This window comes from Anomaloglossus baeobatrachus, chromosome 1 (assembly GCF_048569485.1).
Source record: "Anomaloglossus baeobatrachus isolate aAnoBae1 chromosome 1, aAnoBae1.hap1, whole genome shotgun sequence".
Taxonomy (NCBI): Eukaryota; Metazoa; Chordata; class Amphibia; order Anura; family Aromobatidae; genus Anomaloglossus; species Anomaloglossus baeobatrachus.
This window is the reverse complement of record NC_134353.1, coordinates 700,427,739-700,443,498: the sequence shown is the minus strand read 5'-3', so window position 1 is coordinate 700,443,498 and position 15,760 is coordinate 700,427,739.

The following is a 15,760-nucleotide window of genomic DNA, read 5'->3' as shown; positions in this document are numbered from 1 at the left end:
ATGGTTTAAAGGGAAGCAATCCACTACTGCAGTATTAACCAGATTTTTAAACATTATTAGGTGGAAAATGCCTGTAAAGAGTAGCAGATTACTGAATGTGAATGGGTTGTTGCAATATATTATGAACTCTGTTTTAGCTTTTTGAGACCAATTACCTAGGTGTCTAATTCACTCCAAAGTTCTGCCAACATCTTAAAGTATTATGTGAAGAAAAACAAAAAAAAACCAGCAGAAATTAACTGCATAATATTTTTATCCTTCGGTAAAATTTGTAAAATTTTACATTGATTTTATATATCAAGTTTAGGCAACATATTATCGTGTCTGTCCTTTTGTCGCTCTGTTGCCGTGGTGCATCAGTGTTATTATACATGTAGATGTGTTCTCGCCTTAACGTCACCTCTGGGACAGAGGCTAAGCAATGTGGTGCTGTGTGGCTGCTATTCTTTGTAGCATACTGCTCTTCTGTCTGTCAGGGTCATGATTTAGACCCAGATTACCCCAGTACACCATAAAGACAGTGCCGTGCCCTCGTAAATGAATAGAATGTGATAATGAATTAATGACGACATGGATGGGATGGCAATCCTGATGAGTCAGCACTTCCATGTTCTTGTATTCTTAACAAGTAATGATGAGCTGCGGTTGGATGCTCGGATGGATGCTCTTGAGTATAATGGAAGTCCATGGGAAACTCAAGTATTTTTTTGGGAAATCTTCTGGAATAATGCTGCAGTTGCCCATTGCTTTCCATTATACTCAGGTATTAGAGTCACGCCCATCCAAGCATCCAACTGCTTGTTACGAACGATGAGCGAGCGCTTGTTACTTGATTAAGCATTGGGGTGGTCGGGTACTCCCGGAGCTGAGCCAAGTATCATGGGTGTTTGGATGTTTTGCCTGTGAAACAATGACCACAATGCACGGGCTTGCTTCACTGCATGATGTGCGTAGGCACCCCAGGGAGAGTCATTCTCAGTCTATGGCTGTCCTGGGGGATAAAACGAAAATGTCATAGTGTGAGCAAAACCTCCCCCAAAAAACAAACCTCACCCTCCTTCTCACCGGAAATGCTCTTTTGATGGCTGGCTGTATGTGAGCGGAGCCCTGAACTGGCCAGTCTCTGACTTCCCATAATGCTAGTTACCACATCGAGCTAGTCCGAGCATTCTGATCAGCTCGAATTAACAAGCATTCAAGCATTTTTGTGTTCAATCATTACTACTCGTCATTAGTAGCAAACACCTGAGCATGCTAGTGCTCGCCCATCACTACTCGTTACTAGTACCGACCATGGTAGTGCTGCCCATCACCACTCGTTATTAGTACACTGCACCCAAGCATGGTAGTGCTCGCTCATCATCACTTGTTACTAGTACCAAGCATGGTAGTGCTCGCCCATCACCACTCGTTACTAGTACCGAGTATGGTAGTGCTGCCCATCACCACTCGTTATTAGTACACTGCACCCGAGCATGGTAGTGCTCGCTCATCACTAGTGGTAACATCCATCCACTTGGCGTTAGTTTTTATCAGTACCTGTTAGAGAAAACATGTACAAACAAAGTAAAAAAAAAATATTTATATGAATTAACAATAGCATAATAAACTATGTATAAATCATGGCACAAAAGCAGGAGGTGTGTTTGTTAAACCTTTTAATGGGAAAAGGCAAAATTTCTATGTACCCTGTTCAGGATATAAAGCGATGTACTGTTTTTGTTTGTTTTTTTCATTTTTTATCTGTATTCCTATTTTTGTTACTAGCCAATTGTTGGAAGAACAGTGAATGCTTTACAGGTCCTTTTGATCAAACATTTTTCTATATTTATTTTTTTAAATGAAGGAAGTATCTTGTCTCTTGTATCCTCATGATGAATAACGGCTAAAGTGTGTGAATGTTCAGAAGTCATATGGACTAAAAATCTGAAAAGCTGTCTCACTCTTATTTTAAGAAAAACTTACTAATGCCGAATTCTATCAAGTTTCTGTATCTAGATATAATCTGGACACTCGTAGACGCTTTCTTATCTGAATATTTGCATATTAGACTTTTATGTAGCATTTTGATCAGGTTTACAAGTGGAATACTGCGTTGAGGAGCTGTTTGTGAAAGATTGTGTTGGTGACATTGCCCATAGCATCAAATCATTTTCCTTTTTCTATTCTTTTTTTTTTCTTCTTAAGGCTTTCGTTGCCTGGGACTTGCTATGCCTTTTTAAAGAGCTTTTTAGAAGATGCATCATCACATAGTCCTGGAGCCCTTGATCTCCTCTTGGGGACTGAGTTTCAACAGCGTGCCGTTTTATGATATTTTAACATTGAGTTACAGTAATTATTACCGTATAATATTCCCCTTTAGTTAATTCTATTTGGTATTTTTTATATATATGTGTGTGTGTGTGTGTGTGTGTGTGTAATAAATATATAGAATATATAATATACACTACACACGCACACATTTTTTTTATTTTTTTTTTATTTCTTTTGTCTTATTTAACGGTTCCCGCTGTGATCTGGGCATTGAAGTGTTTTGGCACTCTTTCTTGGCACACAGCATGTATTTATTTAGGCCTTGGTCTCGATCTAAGCATGATCTCCTTATGGGGTCTGTAAATATGTACTTTAGCATTACTACCTCTTTCTGCTGCTAGCCCCGCTGCATAGCCAATTGCTCTCTAGGCTTCCCACATTGCTTAGGAACCTTGCGTACCTCGAACAATGCTCTTCGCTGTGTACACATTTTGGCCTGCTTCAATGTTTTTCCTATCTATTGACATCATATTATTATTTTGATGCATTTGTATTCTCTCTGATTTTCTTTTTTCTTTTTTTGGGAAGGGGGAGGAATGCAATGGATATATTTTGCATATTTCTGCATTTAAATTAATAACTCCTAGTTTAGCATCAGATCACCCATATTTCACATTAAAGGCAACCTGTCACCAGATTTTTCCCTATTAAACTAAAAGAATCACCTTCTGCAGCTCCTGGGCTGCATTCTATGAAGGTGCACCTTGCCCCTGAGTCCCCTTCCAGACCCCAAAAATAACTTTATAAAACTTGGCCGTTAGGTATGCTGATTACCTGTGTTAGCCAGATGGGCAGCTCATTTTCTGCTCCTTTCCCCCCTCCTGCCGCTGATCGCCGTCCTCCTTTCTTGATTGACGGGATGACTCCTCCGTCATCCTCCTCGTTGCATTTTCAAATCTCACACCTGTGCAGTTAGGTCTGCTCGAGCAGGCACAATTCGCTCTGCTATATCGCGGGCAGAGCAGAAAAATAGCTGCCCTCGCTTGCGCCTGTGAGCTAAATGCGCAGGCACGAGATTATGGGCGGGTAAGAGCATGGCGCTGGTGAGGTGGACGCTGTGCATGACATCACCAGCGCCATGCTCGTACCCGCCCATAATCTCGCGCCTGCGCATTTAGCTCACCGGCTCGAGCAAGGGCAGCTGTTTTCTGCTTTGCCCGCGATATGGCAGAGCGAACTGCGCCTGTGCGAGCCTACCTAACTGCACAGGCGTGAGATTTGAAAATGCGACGAGGAGGATGGCGATCAGCGGCAGAAGGGGGGCAAAGGAGCAGAAAATGTGCCCGCCCATCTGGCCAACACAGGTAATTAGCATACCTAACGGCCAAGTTTTATAAAGTTATTTTTGGGGTCTGGAAGGGGAGTCGGGGCCAAGGTGCACCTTTATAGAATGCAGCCCAGGAGCTGCAGAAGGTGATTCTTTTAGTTTAATAGAGAAAAATCTGGTGACCGGTTCCCTTTTAAATGGGTTTTCTCAGAAGCCTCTTTTATGCCTTGTGAATTAGGACACGTCATAAAAGTCAGATCCTTTGTGTGTCCGTGTAGCTAGAACCTCTCAGATCATTACAAGTCCATCCTAGTCCTATTTTCTGATGATAGATGATTTCATGGCAGCTAAGAAATCCTATATGCGAGAGCATGTTTCGGGTTCCCTACCTCCTGGTTTCTCCAGTGGAGGATGCAGCCACCATTGAAGCTGGGATCCGATCCAAGACTAATTGCTGTTATTTTGGGGATCGGTGGCCATCACAGATTTAGGATACACAATAATTTAATATCTATAACCTGTATAATTGATATATGCAACTGTTTTCTGGTACAAGCCCTTTAAATGCAGAAAACAATTATTTTCTGAAAATGTGCAATATATCCCTTCAATGTTACTAGGAATGTATCAAAGAGTACAGTGATTGTATACTTGTCACACAGCTCGGTAGCAATGAAAGACTCGAACACTACGAGTTGGACTTTTCTTTATCTGGCGGTTGGTGCATCTGTGCTGCTTTTTGTGTGACCTGGTTTATTATATCAGGGTTTCTCAACCCCTATTTGTTATCAGGAACCATAATATGTTTGAAAATTATCATCATGTATTATTCCATGTCTGGAATGGTTTCCCAAGTGCCCTCTAAAGCTAAATTAAGTAACTTTGTAAGTCTGTAATTGTGGTTTCCGCTAAAAACTATATAAAGAAAAATAAAATATATAAATATTATTCGGTAAAATATACGAATTTAGAATCTAAGATATGGACAATTTGAGTTTGTGGCAAAAATCAGGAGGGATTTGAATCTTTACAATATATTGCCATCTGGTTTGTTTAAAGGGGTTGTCCTCTAATTGGACAACCCTTCTCGTTCTCCATGTTTGCCCTCATTAAAATAAAAACACTTAGGGTGAATGCTCACGATCAGTCTTCACGAAGTTTTGGACGCAGCATGTTTCAGCTGCGTCCAAAAGGCTGCGATGTACAGTGCAAGCACAGTGGATGTGTGTGTGTGGCCCGCAGCGAAAACTGACCTGCGATGTGGCTTTCCGAGCCGCACGAATGTCAATTTTTTTGCTGCGGAGTCCTCCGTAGGGAGAACAGAAGAGAGAGAGACTGCAACTGACCAAGCCCAGATTGTGGGCACAAGCAGCTGTGGTCTCCTGTGGAAAAAATGTGCGGCCCCCGTAGGTCAGGACCCACTGCATCCAGGATGCAGCGGGTTCTGATCATGGGCATGTACCTTTTTTATATTTGCTTCCCATGCCAGCGCCATTCCAGCGGTGTTGTCACATAAACCACTCGAGCCTCGCTCCCAATCAATGCCGGGTTTCCGATCTGTCCCTTCAAACAAATTGAACATCAAGAGGAAGTCAGAGTGGCGGCTGGCTGCACATTTGACTTGTCTGAAGGCGGAGAGAGTGAATCCGGTGCTGATTGAGTGCAGGGCTCACGAAAAGTAACAACGTCACAAAAGCGAGTGCTGACACCGCTGGCATCGGAGTGGAGTAGAAGTATTTTTATTTTAAAGGGGGCAAACGTGGGGAATGTGAAGTGGTTGTCCTAGTAGTCTACAACCCCTTCAACACAAGAGCAACATCATTGAATTACAATATTACCACTTTTAGATTTCTACAACTTATGGTTATTTTACCCTTCTCTCCCTACATTAATTTAGTCTTGTCCTGAACCTCTTTTGATAGAGCACATGGCAGGCTTAAAGGGGTTGGTCATCTTTTTGGTGCAAATGTAGCTAAATACATATATTTTGGACAAAAAAAATATATTTTGTAATTGGCCTTCATGATATATTTTGCAGCAAAGCTGATTTCCTATTGGAGGAGACTGATGACAGACCTCTCTACCCAAGAATCTGTCAGTGAGGTTGTTCTGACCATAACAGGAACATTTGCAACTGTTTTATCTTACTTTTTTTTCAGTTGAGCTTATCTCTGCTGATTTATGGCCACATACTACTTTAAAGTTGAATGTGCAGGGACACAAAGAGCTGGTAAAAGCAAAACTGCAAAATTTGAAATAAAACCCAATTGCAAAAATTATTTTTAGACCACAGGACAATCATTTAAGTAAAACAAAAAAAAAATTATTCCCTAAAGGTGACCAAGCCATTTTAAGAGTGGATTCCAGCATACTGTATAAAGAAGAATGTCTGATGGCATTTCCTTCCTATTTCACCTGTATCACCATGTATACAGTCCATTGATCTGTACGCATTTGCTTCCTTTCAGCTACTGAACTGTCTTTTGAAATGCCATCAAAGTGGTGGAAAATATCCTACCATACATGCAAAAAAGTCATGGCCTTCTACCGCTTTATGAACAATCTATGGCCACCTGGAGACCTGATGCTTATCAACACTGATTTGCAGTACAAAATTGTCTTGTTCTGAGCACAGCGATGTCCACTAGTTCTATTTGATACCTTTAGGGTTTGACTACTCTGCTGCTGTAGCCCTAGCCTTAGCTTTATAGGGAATCTTTCAACAGGTTTTTGCTACCTCATCTGAGAGCAGCATGATGTAGGCAAGGAGAATATGAATCTAAGGCCTAAGCCACACGGCGAGAAAATTGGTGCGAGTGGAGAGCGATAAAACATCGCATTCCACTCTGACCAGTTTTAGCCTGTGTGTCAGCGCACATGAGCGATTATTTTCTCAGCCCTGATCGGACCGAGAAAACAATCGCAGCATGCTGCAATTGTAATGCAAGACTCTTTTCTCTCGCACCCATTCAAGTAAATGGGGTGAGAGAAAAATCGCACTGCACTCAAGGTACACCGGTGTACTGCACGTGCAGAGCAAGAATCACAATAGCTGGCTACGGAGCAGAGAGAGAGATAAATCCCTCCCCTCCTCTGTGCCGGCCCGCCCATCCGCAGTGCTGGCCCGCACCCCGCAGCTGAGGTCTGCTCGCACAGTCGGACCTCAGTTGTAGGGACACTAGCATGACACTCGGCTCCTGCTGTGCTTCCAGCGCGAGCCGAGTGTCAGGCGAGCATAGCAGTAGTGCCCCGTGTGGTCCCGGCCTTACGATATATCACTTATATTAGTGGCTGCACCTGTTCTGACACATTGAAAGATATTATTTTAACATGAAGCAGAGCTCTAGGAGCTGCCCCCTGCCGACTCCAGGCTTTCAGTGTGCATTTCCATAGACAGACTCTGCTCCCTTCTGTGATTAGCAGCTTCTGACTACAGCTCACTGCTGCTCAGACCCACTAAGGATAAAGCGAAGAGGCTTAAACGAACATTGCAGGTAAACTAAAGCAGACTTAGCGATAAGAAACTCAGTGCTGTAATCTGAATGGTAACTATTACAGCATGCTGACTTCAGGTTGTATAGTAAAAACGTCCTGACAGAGTCCCTTAAAAATAGAGCTGAGAAAAGAACTGGTTCTTTAACATTTATGACGAATTTCAGAGAAATATTTGTATGCTAATAGTGTTTCCCAAATTAGTCTCTGCAAATATGTGAGTTTTGTGCCTGGAAAGTTTGGGAGATCTAGTGCGTTTTTAGATCACGTAAAACTATTTAGAATTTATCTACATGTAAAATATTTACCAGCTAAAAGCTACTTGTGTATGGATTTTGCTTGTTTTTTTTTTTTTTTTTTTTTTGCACAGTCTTGTTCTTTTGATTCCTCCACAATTTCCACCTATTATGTTTCATGCTGGTGGTCAAAAATGTTCAATATCACACTACCACCATCCAACTTAAATACCCTGCGCATTAGAAGCAGCTTTTCATGACCTAAGGACACATTAGGTGGATGTTTTCAGGGGAAATAACGAGAACAGAAGATGGCACTACAATGGAGATGAGAGCATTTAGAAAAAAATAAAATATTCCAATTCAAAAGTTTTTGTGCAAAAACGAGAGATGACATCCGAGCACAGTCCGATATTTCACAGGCACACAGGCTTATGGGTGCAAGTGAGCTGAGACTCCCTGCCAATCATAACGTGATTTTTTTTTTTTTTTTTTTTTTTTCTTCTTTTTTTTTTTTTGCTCATGCCGAATCAACATGAGAAAAAAAATTGCAGATCTGACCTCTATCATTGATTTACATTGGTCTGAGTGCAATGCGGGATTATTTTACATTGCACTCATTCGATTTAAACGCTTCATCTAGCTGCTTTGTTGGGCTGTAGCACCTCTGTCATTGATTGAATGTGGACAATTGTGTTGTAATGAAAAATGTCAACGTTTCTATTAATGTACGTTTTTCGTTTTGGTTTTTTTTTTACCGGTAAAAGTGAAGGTTATGTGGGCAGAATCTGTATTTTTTCCTTGAAAGCTACAGCAGAGTCAGTGACATTGCTGGAACGACCTGTACTGGTTTCACATATTCATACTACATCTGTATGTTAGGGTCCATATTGTGACAACCAAAACCAGACAGGAGGTCCATATCAATTTGCACCAGGTGTCCGGTGTCACTGTGTGTGAATGGCAGCTTCGGCTAAAACATTGAACATCAGTTCTGCTTAATTTATAATAGTGACATGCCTTCTTAAATCAGTTTTTCCTCACTAAACATCTTTAAGTCCGTCAGTATACATGTAATAGAAAGCAAAGAAAGAGCTATGATTTCTGTATAATTTTACCTTTAGCGCAAAAGACGATATGCATGTTTCTATATTCTCATCATCAGTCGGGGTCTCTGTCAGTCAAAACTGACATTATAAACTAAGCACACAGCCTTGCAGGAGATATAACCTCCATAAAAATCGTCCCTTTAGGCTACGTGCATACGTTGAGTATTTGTTCAGTTTTACCTCAGTATTTGTAGTCATAACTAGGAGTGGAGCAATCGGAGGAAAAAGTATAATAGAATTCACCCACTCCTGGTTTTGGCTTACAGTTACTGAGGTAAAAAACTCACCAAATACTCAGTGTGCACGTGGCCTTAATGTTCTAATTCCTGCGTCTGTTCTGATAAAACTGATGCCTAAATACGCCAGTTATGAGGCTTAGTTTACCCTTTTGCCCACTGGCTTTCCAGGTCCCCACACCACTCTTCACTGGTGACTAACAGCACTTACCTGAAATGAGTACTATCTGCAAAGAAAGCTCAGCAAACCAGCGCTGTCCATCACCAGTGAGTGGGGCGGGGTGTTTAAGATTAGTGGGCAGGACTGTGTAGTTTAGCCCCGCCAAAAGTGCGCTGAACACCCTAATTATCATGGCTGATTATACGTTCGTTTCTGCAAAATCGAGGCAGCAAGTAGAACAGGAAGGATAGATGCACACAACATCTTCAGGCAAAAGATGTTTCGGAAAACTTCTATTTTCTGGTGGGGTTTATTTTTTTTATTTGTTTTTTTTTTTTGCTTGTTAACTCATGACCTGCATCGTGGGACGTCACCCTGCCTTTGATGCGGGCTCGCATTTAATTTAATCAGCCAACATGTGCCTCTTAACAGCTGTAGGTGGAGCGGCGCTCTGTCCACGACTATCAGCCTGATAAATGCCTTTGTCAATCTCTGAAAGCGGCATTTAACGCTCAACGGTAGGGGAGCACGTTGGTCTGACCCTCATCGGCACTTCTGCGAATCAATTGCAGGACACAGATGAGTTTATCACAATATAAAATTTAATCAATCTGATCCGTAAACGAGAAAAACAAAAATCAAAATGCCAGAATTGCAGTTTTTCGGCCCGGCCACCAACCACAGAAAAAAATTTAATAACAGGCGATCAAAACCTCGAATGTAATCTAAAATAATCAGCTTGGTGTGCAAAACGTTGGTCTGACCCTCATCGGCACTTCTGCGAATCAATTGCAGGACACAGATGAGTTGCCATGACAACCAGGGGTCTGCTGATGACCCCTCCCCTATGTCACTCATCTTAGTATTCCTATAAAACCAAGCTCGTGGCCGGTGTTCACAGGAGACTGTGATTTATTTTATATACACCACATTAAAATTTAAGACATAAAAAATACACGTATGTGGTACAGGTAAAATATATCTTTGTACCATGTTAGCCAGTAGAGATATAAAAAAGTTTGTTTTATGGTAATAACAGCAAGTTTTGGAGACTACTCAGGTCTCTTCATCAGGCATGATATAACACAAAATCTGAAGTCACATATTTATACATATGTGGTAGTGCTGCGTTCATAAAAGTTTTGGTTTATCACAATATAAAATTTAATCAATCTGATCCGTAAACGAGAAAAACAAAAATCAAAATGCCAGAATTGCAGTTTTTCGGCCCGGCCACCAACCACAGAAAAAAATTTAATAACAGGCGATCAAAACCTCGAATGTAATCTAAAATAATCAGCTTGGTGTGCAAAAAAACAAGCTTTTATACACCTCCATATCACAAAAAAATTGAAAACGTTATATCTTAGAAAGTTACGATACCAGCAAGATTTTTTTTTTTTTTTTTTCAGAAATTTCTGATAGTTTTTGTTCTAACTGGTGAAAAAAAAATAAATATATGTTTGATATCTATATAATCATACTGACCTGGAAAATCATGCTGGCAGGTCACTTTATGGAAAAATTAACTCTAACTGATTTTTATTTATTTTTTTTATTTAGCCAAACTTAGAATTTTTTAATGCTTAATATTACATCATATGATAAAATGGATGATGTAATTTAAAAAAAAAAACAAAACTCATCTCACAAAAAAACAAGCTATATCGACCTAAAAAGAAAAGTTATAGCACTTGAAATAAGGAGGAGAAAAGCGCAAAAATAAAGGTGCAAAAAGGAAAAATTGCCTAATTCTTAAGACGTTAATATCCAAAGTGCTTTCTCGATATCTGACAACTGTTTTTTGGGGGGCAATTTCAGTGTTTTTCCCGTGTTTCTTGTAATATTGTTTTCTCTAAGCTGTTTTTAAACCTAAATCAAAATGAAGGAACCGCTAGTGGTTTTTGAAGCAAAATTATTGACAAAATGCTCCAAAATAGACACGCAACCATTTTCAAGTTGTCTTTTGAGCCTTCCCATTGCCTTTTATTTTAAAGATTTGAGCTTTTTCCAGCTTTTTTTTTTCTGTTTTTTTTCGTTTTTCCCTCTCCCCCTCTCTCCCTCTCTCCCTCCCTCCCCCGGATTCCACTCCTCATTGACATATATTGGCCGGATTCCGGATCGGATCTCGGACTTCCGTGTCAACCCGACTGATCCGCCGGACCCGGATTATTAGCAATCCTCTCAACTCTAATAAAGAGGTTAAAAGACTTTTAAGAGCCTGAACATATGGACGTAGTTTGTTTTTATATACAAATGCATATATATGTTCATTCTTTGGAGCGTTTTGTAAGTGCTTTTTCAGGCAATTTTCAAAATGGACATGCTTGATAACTGACTGAAAAAAAAAACGTTGTGCAAACATCCCATAAAGTCACAATTTTATACGGCCTTTATCCTCTACAAGGTGATGTGCTTAGTTTAAGTTGTCAGATTGGGCTGACACTCCCTTTTAAGAAGTAATATGTAAGCAATGCTAGTGTTTTCCAAGGAAATAAAAGTATGCAAGGTGGCTCTCCCATATTTGTTACATTTATCCATTTCCGACACATTTTCTCAGATGGATTAGCTCACCATGCCCAGTGGACTGCAGTCATAGGTGGATCAGCCTTCCCATTGAAGGGGGAGTAAATGTTACCCTGTTTTTATGGGTCCTAAGGAGAAAAAGCAGACGTGCTTGTGAAATGCAAACTCTTGCAGCAGTATCATAAATTGGGGTGCCCTACAACAAGGGTTACCTATGAATTGTGTGTATGTGTAAATAAGAATTTGCATGAGCTAATTTAACTGTTAAAAGCAAGATATTTATTTTTTTTTTCTTGTATTAAAGAACTGAAAAGCTTGTTTTCTTTTTTTTTTTCTTTTTATTCCCAGTATCTGTAATTACATTGACATTGCATTTTAATATCTGCTGTTTTCCCTGTAATTTTTTTTTTAAATTTATAAAATACTCTGTATTTTTCAGTTACTCCCATAAATAAATTTGTTTTTTCTTTTTTTTTCTTCTTTTTTTTTTATGTCATTTTATGTCATTGATTGTACTGTTTTGCTGGTCAAGGCTCTTAGTCATCTTAATGAAGTCTTTGGTTTTCTCTAGAATATTAATTTTAAAGGGAACCTGTCACCAGTTTTATGGCCTATAAGCTGTGGCCACCGCCAGTGGGCTCTTATATACAGCATTCTAACATGCTGTATATAAGAGTGCAGGCCGCTGTGAGAACATAAACACTTTATAATAGTCACCTAAACCGGTCGCTGCGGTGCTGGTTGGCCCGGTGGGCGGCACTGTTCTCCGGGACCGGCGCCTCCTCTCTCGACCATCTTGCTCCTCAGTCTTCTGAAGCCTGTGTGCATGATGCGTCTACGTCATACACACTCGCTGGCAATGAGGTCCTGCGCAGGCGCACTTTGATCTGCCCTGCTCAGGGCAGATCAAAGTATTGTAGTGCGCCTGCGTAGGACCTCAGTGCCGGTGAGTGTGTATGACGTAGACGCATCATGCACACAGGTTTCAGAAGACTGAGGAGCAAGATGGCCGAGAGAGGAGGTGCATCCTAACTGCTACCTTAGTCAGAGCTTCTTTTCCTTTAGTAAGCTGTTGATCATCAAGCAGTATACGATGACTTGGGTCCACATAAACAGCTGCCAGAAGAATTTTAGGTGTGTCTCTCTCCGTTTCATTGAAGCAGAAATGCCATCTGCGATTAAACCTCCTCTTTAGGACAGAAAAGATGTGCACATAGGGTTTTATCCGATATAGGGTAAATGCAGGAAATGGGACAGGTACTCACCTGCTGCAGTTGTGACAGGCACAACTCCTTGAAAGCACAATGTAAATAGAATGGTGGTAAGCAGCAGCCCCGATACAAGCGGTGAATTATAAAAATAGTTGAAAGAAAACGGGTTAAATGCTGCGCTAAAAACCACAAATCCAGGACATATGATGAATTCCTTTTTCTTTATTTTCACAAGTCCTGTGAAAATAAAGAAAAAGGAATTCATCATATGTCCTGGATTTGTGGTTTTTCGCGCAGCATTTAAACCGTTTTCTCTAAACCATTTTTATAATTCTCCATGTCATTGAAGCAGAAATCCCATCTGCGATTAAACCTCTTTGGGACAGGCAAAATAGCAAGTTCTTCCACTCCCTTATGAAAATGCCAGGAGTTAAATTCTCAGCTTGTAATTTGTTAGTCACGGTAAATGGGTGAGTAAGCAATTCCTTCAATTCAGCCACCTGTGTCCATTGACCTGCATTTAGGGTTACCTGGGGGTTCGCGATATCTATATAAGAAACTGTTTTAGTTCAAGCAAGCATTCAATCATTAAATAAGTGATGCTCCACCGAGTGGCTTGATTGACATTTGCCCCTTTCCCAGCACGTCTCTTTAAGATGGAATCAATTTTAGGGGTTCTGGCAGCAATAACCAATTTCCTCACTTTTCCAATTAGATTTCCAGCATGTCCCTCTTGCACAATATCTCTAATTGCCAGTTGCAGTGTGTGCACAACACAGCGCATGTGATGAATATGAAAGTATTTTGAAGCAGCTTCAACAAGATCATCTAATTCTAAAGTATAATTTTGCTGTTCTTCTGTTGTAATATCTGTTTGTTCCTCAGTTGCATGAACAGCGCTGTGGCTCCAACTCAAACATACTGAATCCTAAATTTTCTTCTAGCTGTTGTTCATTACTCTCATTCATCAGTTTAATTGTACTTATCCTGTTTGAAGCATAGTCCGTTATTTTTATAATCTGCTTTTGCTATTAAAAACATTATCTATGAGCTCAAAAACCTTTCAGGTGATGCAGTTTTTCAAAAAGCTGATCTGCTTTTGCAGCTGAAAAACGTATCCCCAAATAAATGCAGCAAAAACGCTGTGCGTGAATGTAGCCTTAGATCAGGAATAGAGCAGCCATTTATAGGACCTTTCATAACTTTCACAAATTCCTATGAAAAAATATTCAGCACATTCTGCATTGCACACTGGACCCAATTTATTATATATTTTAGGAGTCGGAATCGGGACAATTAAATGCTTTAAAAAGTTTGAAAAAATATAGAAATAAAAAAAGTTCAAATCACTCTCTTTTTTGCCTCATTAACCTTCGTCCGGCTGAATAGGTACAATTGTAACTATTCCCTTTTTAAATTGCAATAATTTTTTTTTTTCTTTTTTCGAAAAGCCGTAGAGGGCTGAAATTTCGTGACACCTCAGCAGTTTTGGTCCAGAATATATTGGCCAAATTTCAATAAAATATCTCCACCCCCTTCCGAGATAAGGGGTCGAGAAATTTTGGCAAAGTTATGCAGCCTGACAAAGGTTAAAAACAAAACAAAAAGAAATACACATTTGGTATCGCTGTACTCTTAAATGTCCAATCTATCAAAATTCAGACAATATTAATCTGCTTGGTAAATAGTGTAATGAGAGCGAAAATAAAAACGTCAGAACTACGGTTTTTTGGTGACCGCAACATTGCAATCAAAGGAGATCAAAACATTGTATCTACAAGGGCTGTGGAGTCGGTAAGCCAAACCTACGACTCAGACTCCTCAATTTCCCTTGCACCGACTCTGACTCCACGACTCCGACTCCCACATATATTGCTTATATTTAAGTGAAAAATTTATTGTAGTACAATGTGAACATCATTTTATCATTTTTATGATACAATAATCAAGATATTTAGATAGAATATAAAATATATTTATTGGAATACAACTTTAAAACACAAACTGTAATAAATTGTAAATATGTAATACACTGAAATATATATATACATACTGTACATACATCCATAATACTAACTGTATTACCCGGGCGTTGCCCGGGATAGTAACTGTCTCTCTCCCAGTCTCTGTCTGTGTCTCTATCTCTGTCTGTATTTGTATCAGTCTATCTGTCTCCATCTCTGTATCTGTCTGTCTCTCTATCTGTGTCTGTCTTTCTGTCTGTCTCTTTCTCTGGTTGTCTCTTTCCAGGGCTGTCTGTCTCTTCGCCCGTCTGTCTCTTTCTGTCTCTCTATATCCATCTCTGAGTCTCCCCACTGACATCATATTACCTCACACATAGTATACGAAGCTTAACAGTTTATTTTCTTCCTATAGCAACCACTGACAGTTGCAATTAATAGCCCTTAGCTTGCAGCTCCATTCAGTTTAATAAAGGCAGGATTTTTGGAGAATAACTGTAAAGCGCTGGGTTAAACTTTCCCACCCAAACATAGTCTATGACATTCCCCGAGTCACATGGAGTGTCTGTGCAAAATTTCGTGATTGTCAATGCAACGGTGCAGATTCCTTTAGCGGACACACACCCCCACACCCACACCTACATATATATATATATATATATATATATATATATATATATATATCTATACTGTAATAAATTATGTAAGTGGCAAAAGACAGTTTTCAACAAAAACATAGTAAATAACATTTCTGCAGTATATGAATTTGTTCTAAGAAATAGAATTGCCTCCATCAGATTCTCCTTCAAAGATGACCTCAAAACTGACCTAATAATTTTAAGGCTAGAGAACAACCTCTCTACACTAACTTGGGTTGGAGGCAAAGCCGTAACCATAAGGGCAACATCTCTAACAATTTCCGGATATAAAGGAATTGCCTCATGCACAATCAATTTTGATGAACGGTTGAAGTTTTCTATTTCTTTGAGAGCAAGTGAAAAATTTTGCTGAAATATGGTCAATCTGCTTGCTATAGAAGACCGAGGGAAATCTTTTTCCTTGCGGCAACGCTTTTGTCTGTTCCATGTTATCCAAATATTTGTCAAAGTTAAACTCCTCATCTGATGAGGATGAAGATATAGCAGCAGTAGCACTGTCAGGACCCAAGTCCTCTTGCGCCTGGCAGTCCTGTAGGCCACTCATCCTAACTGCTACCTCAGTCAGAGCTTCTTTTCCTTTAGTAAGTTGT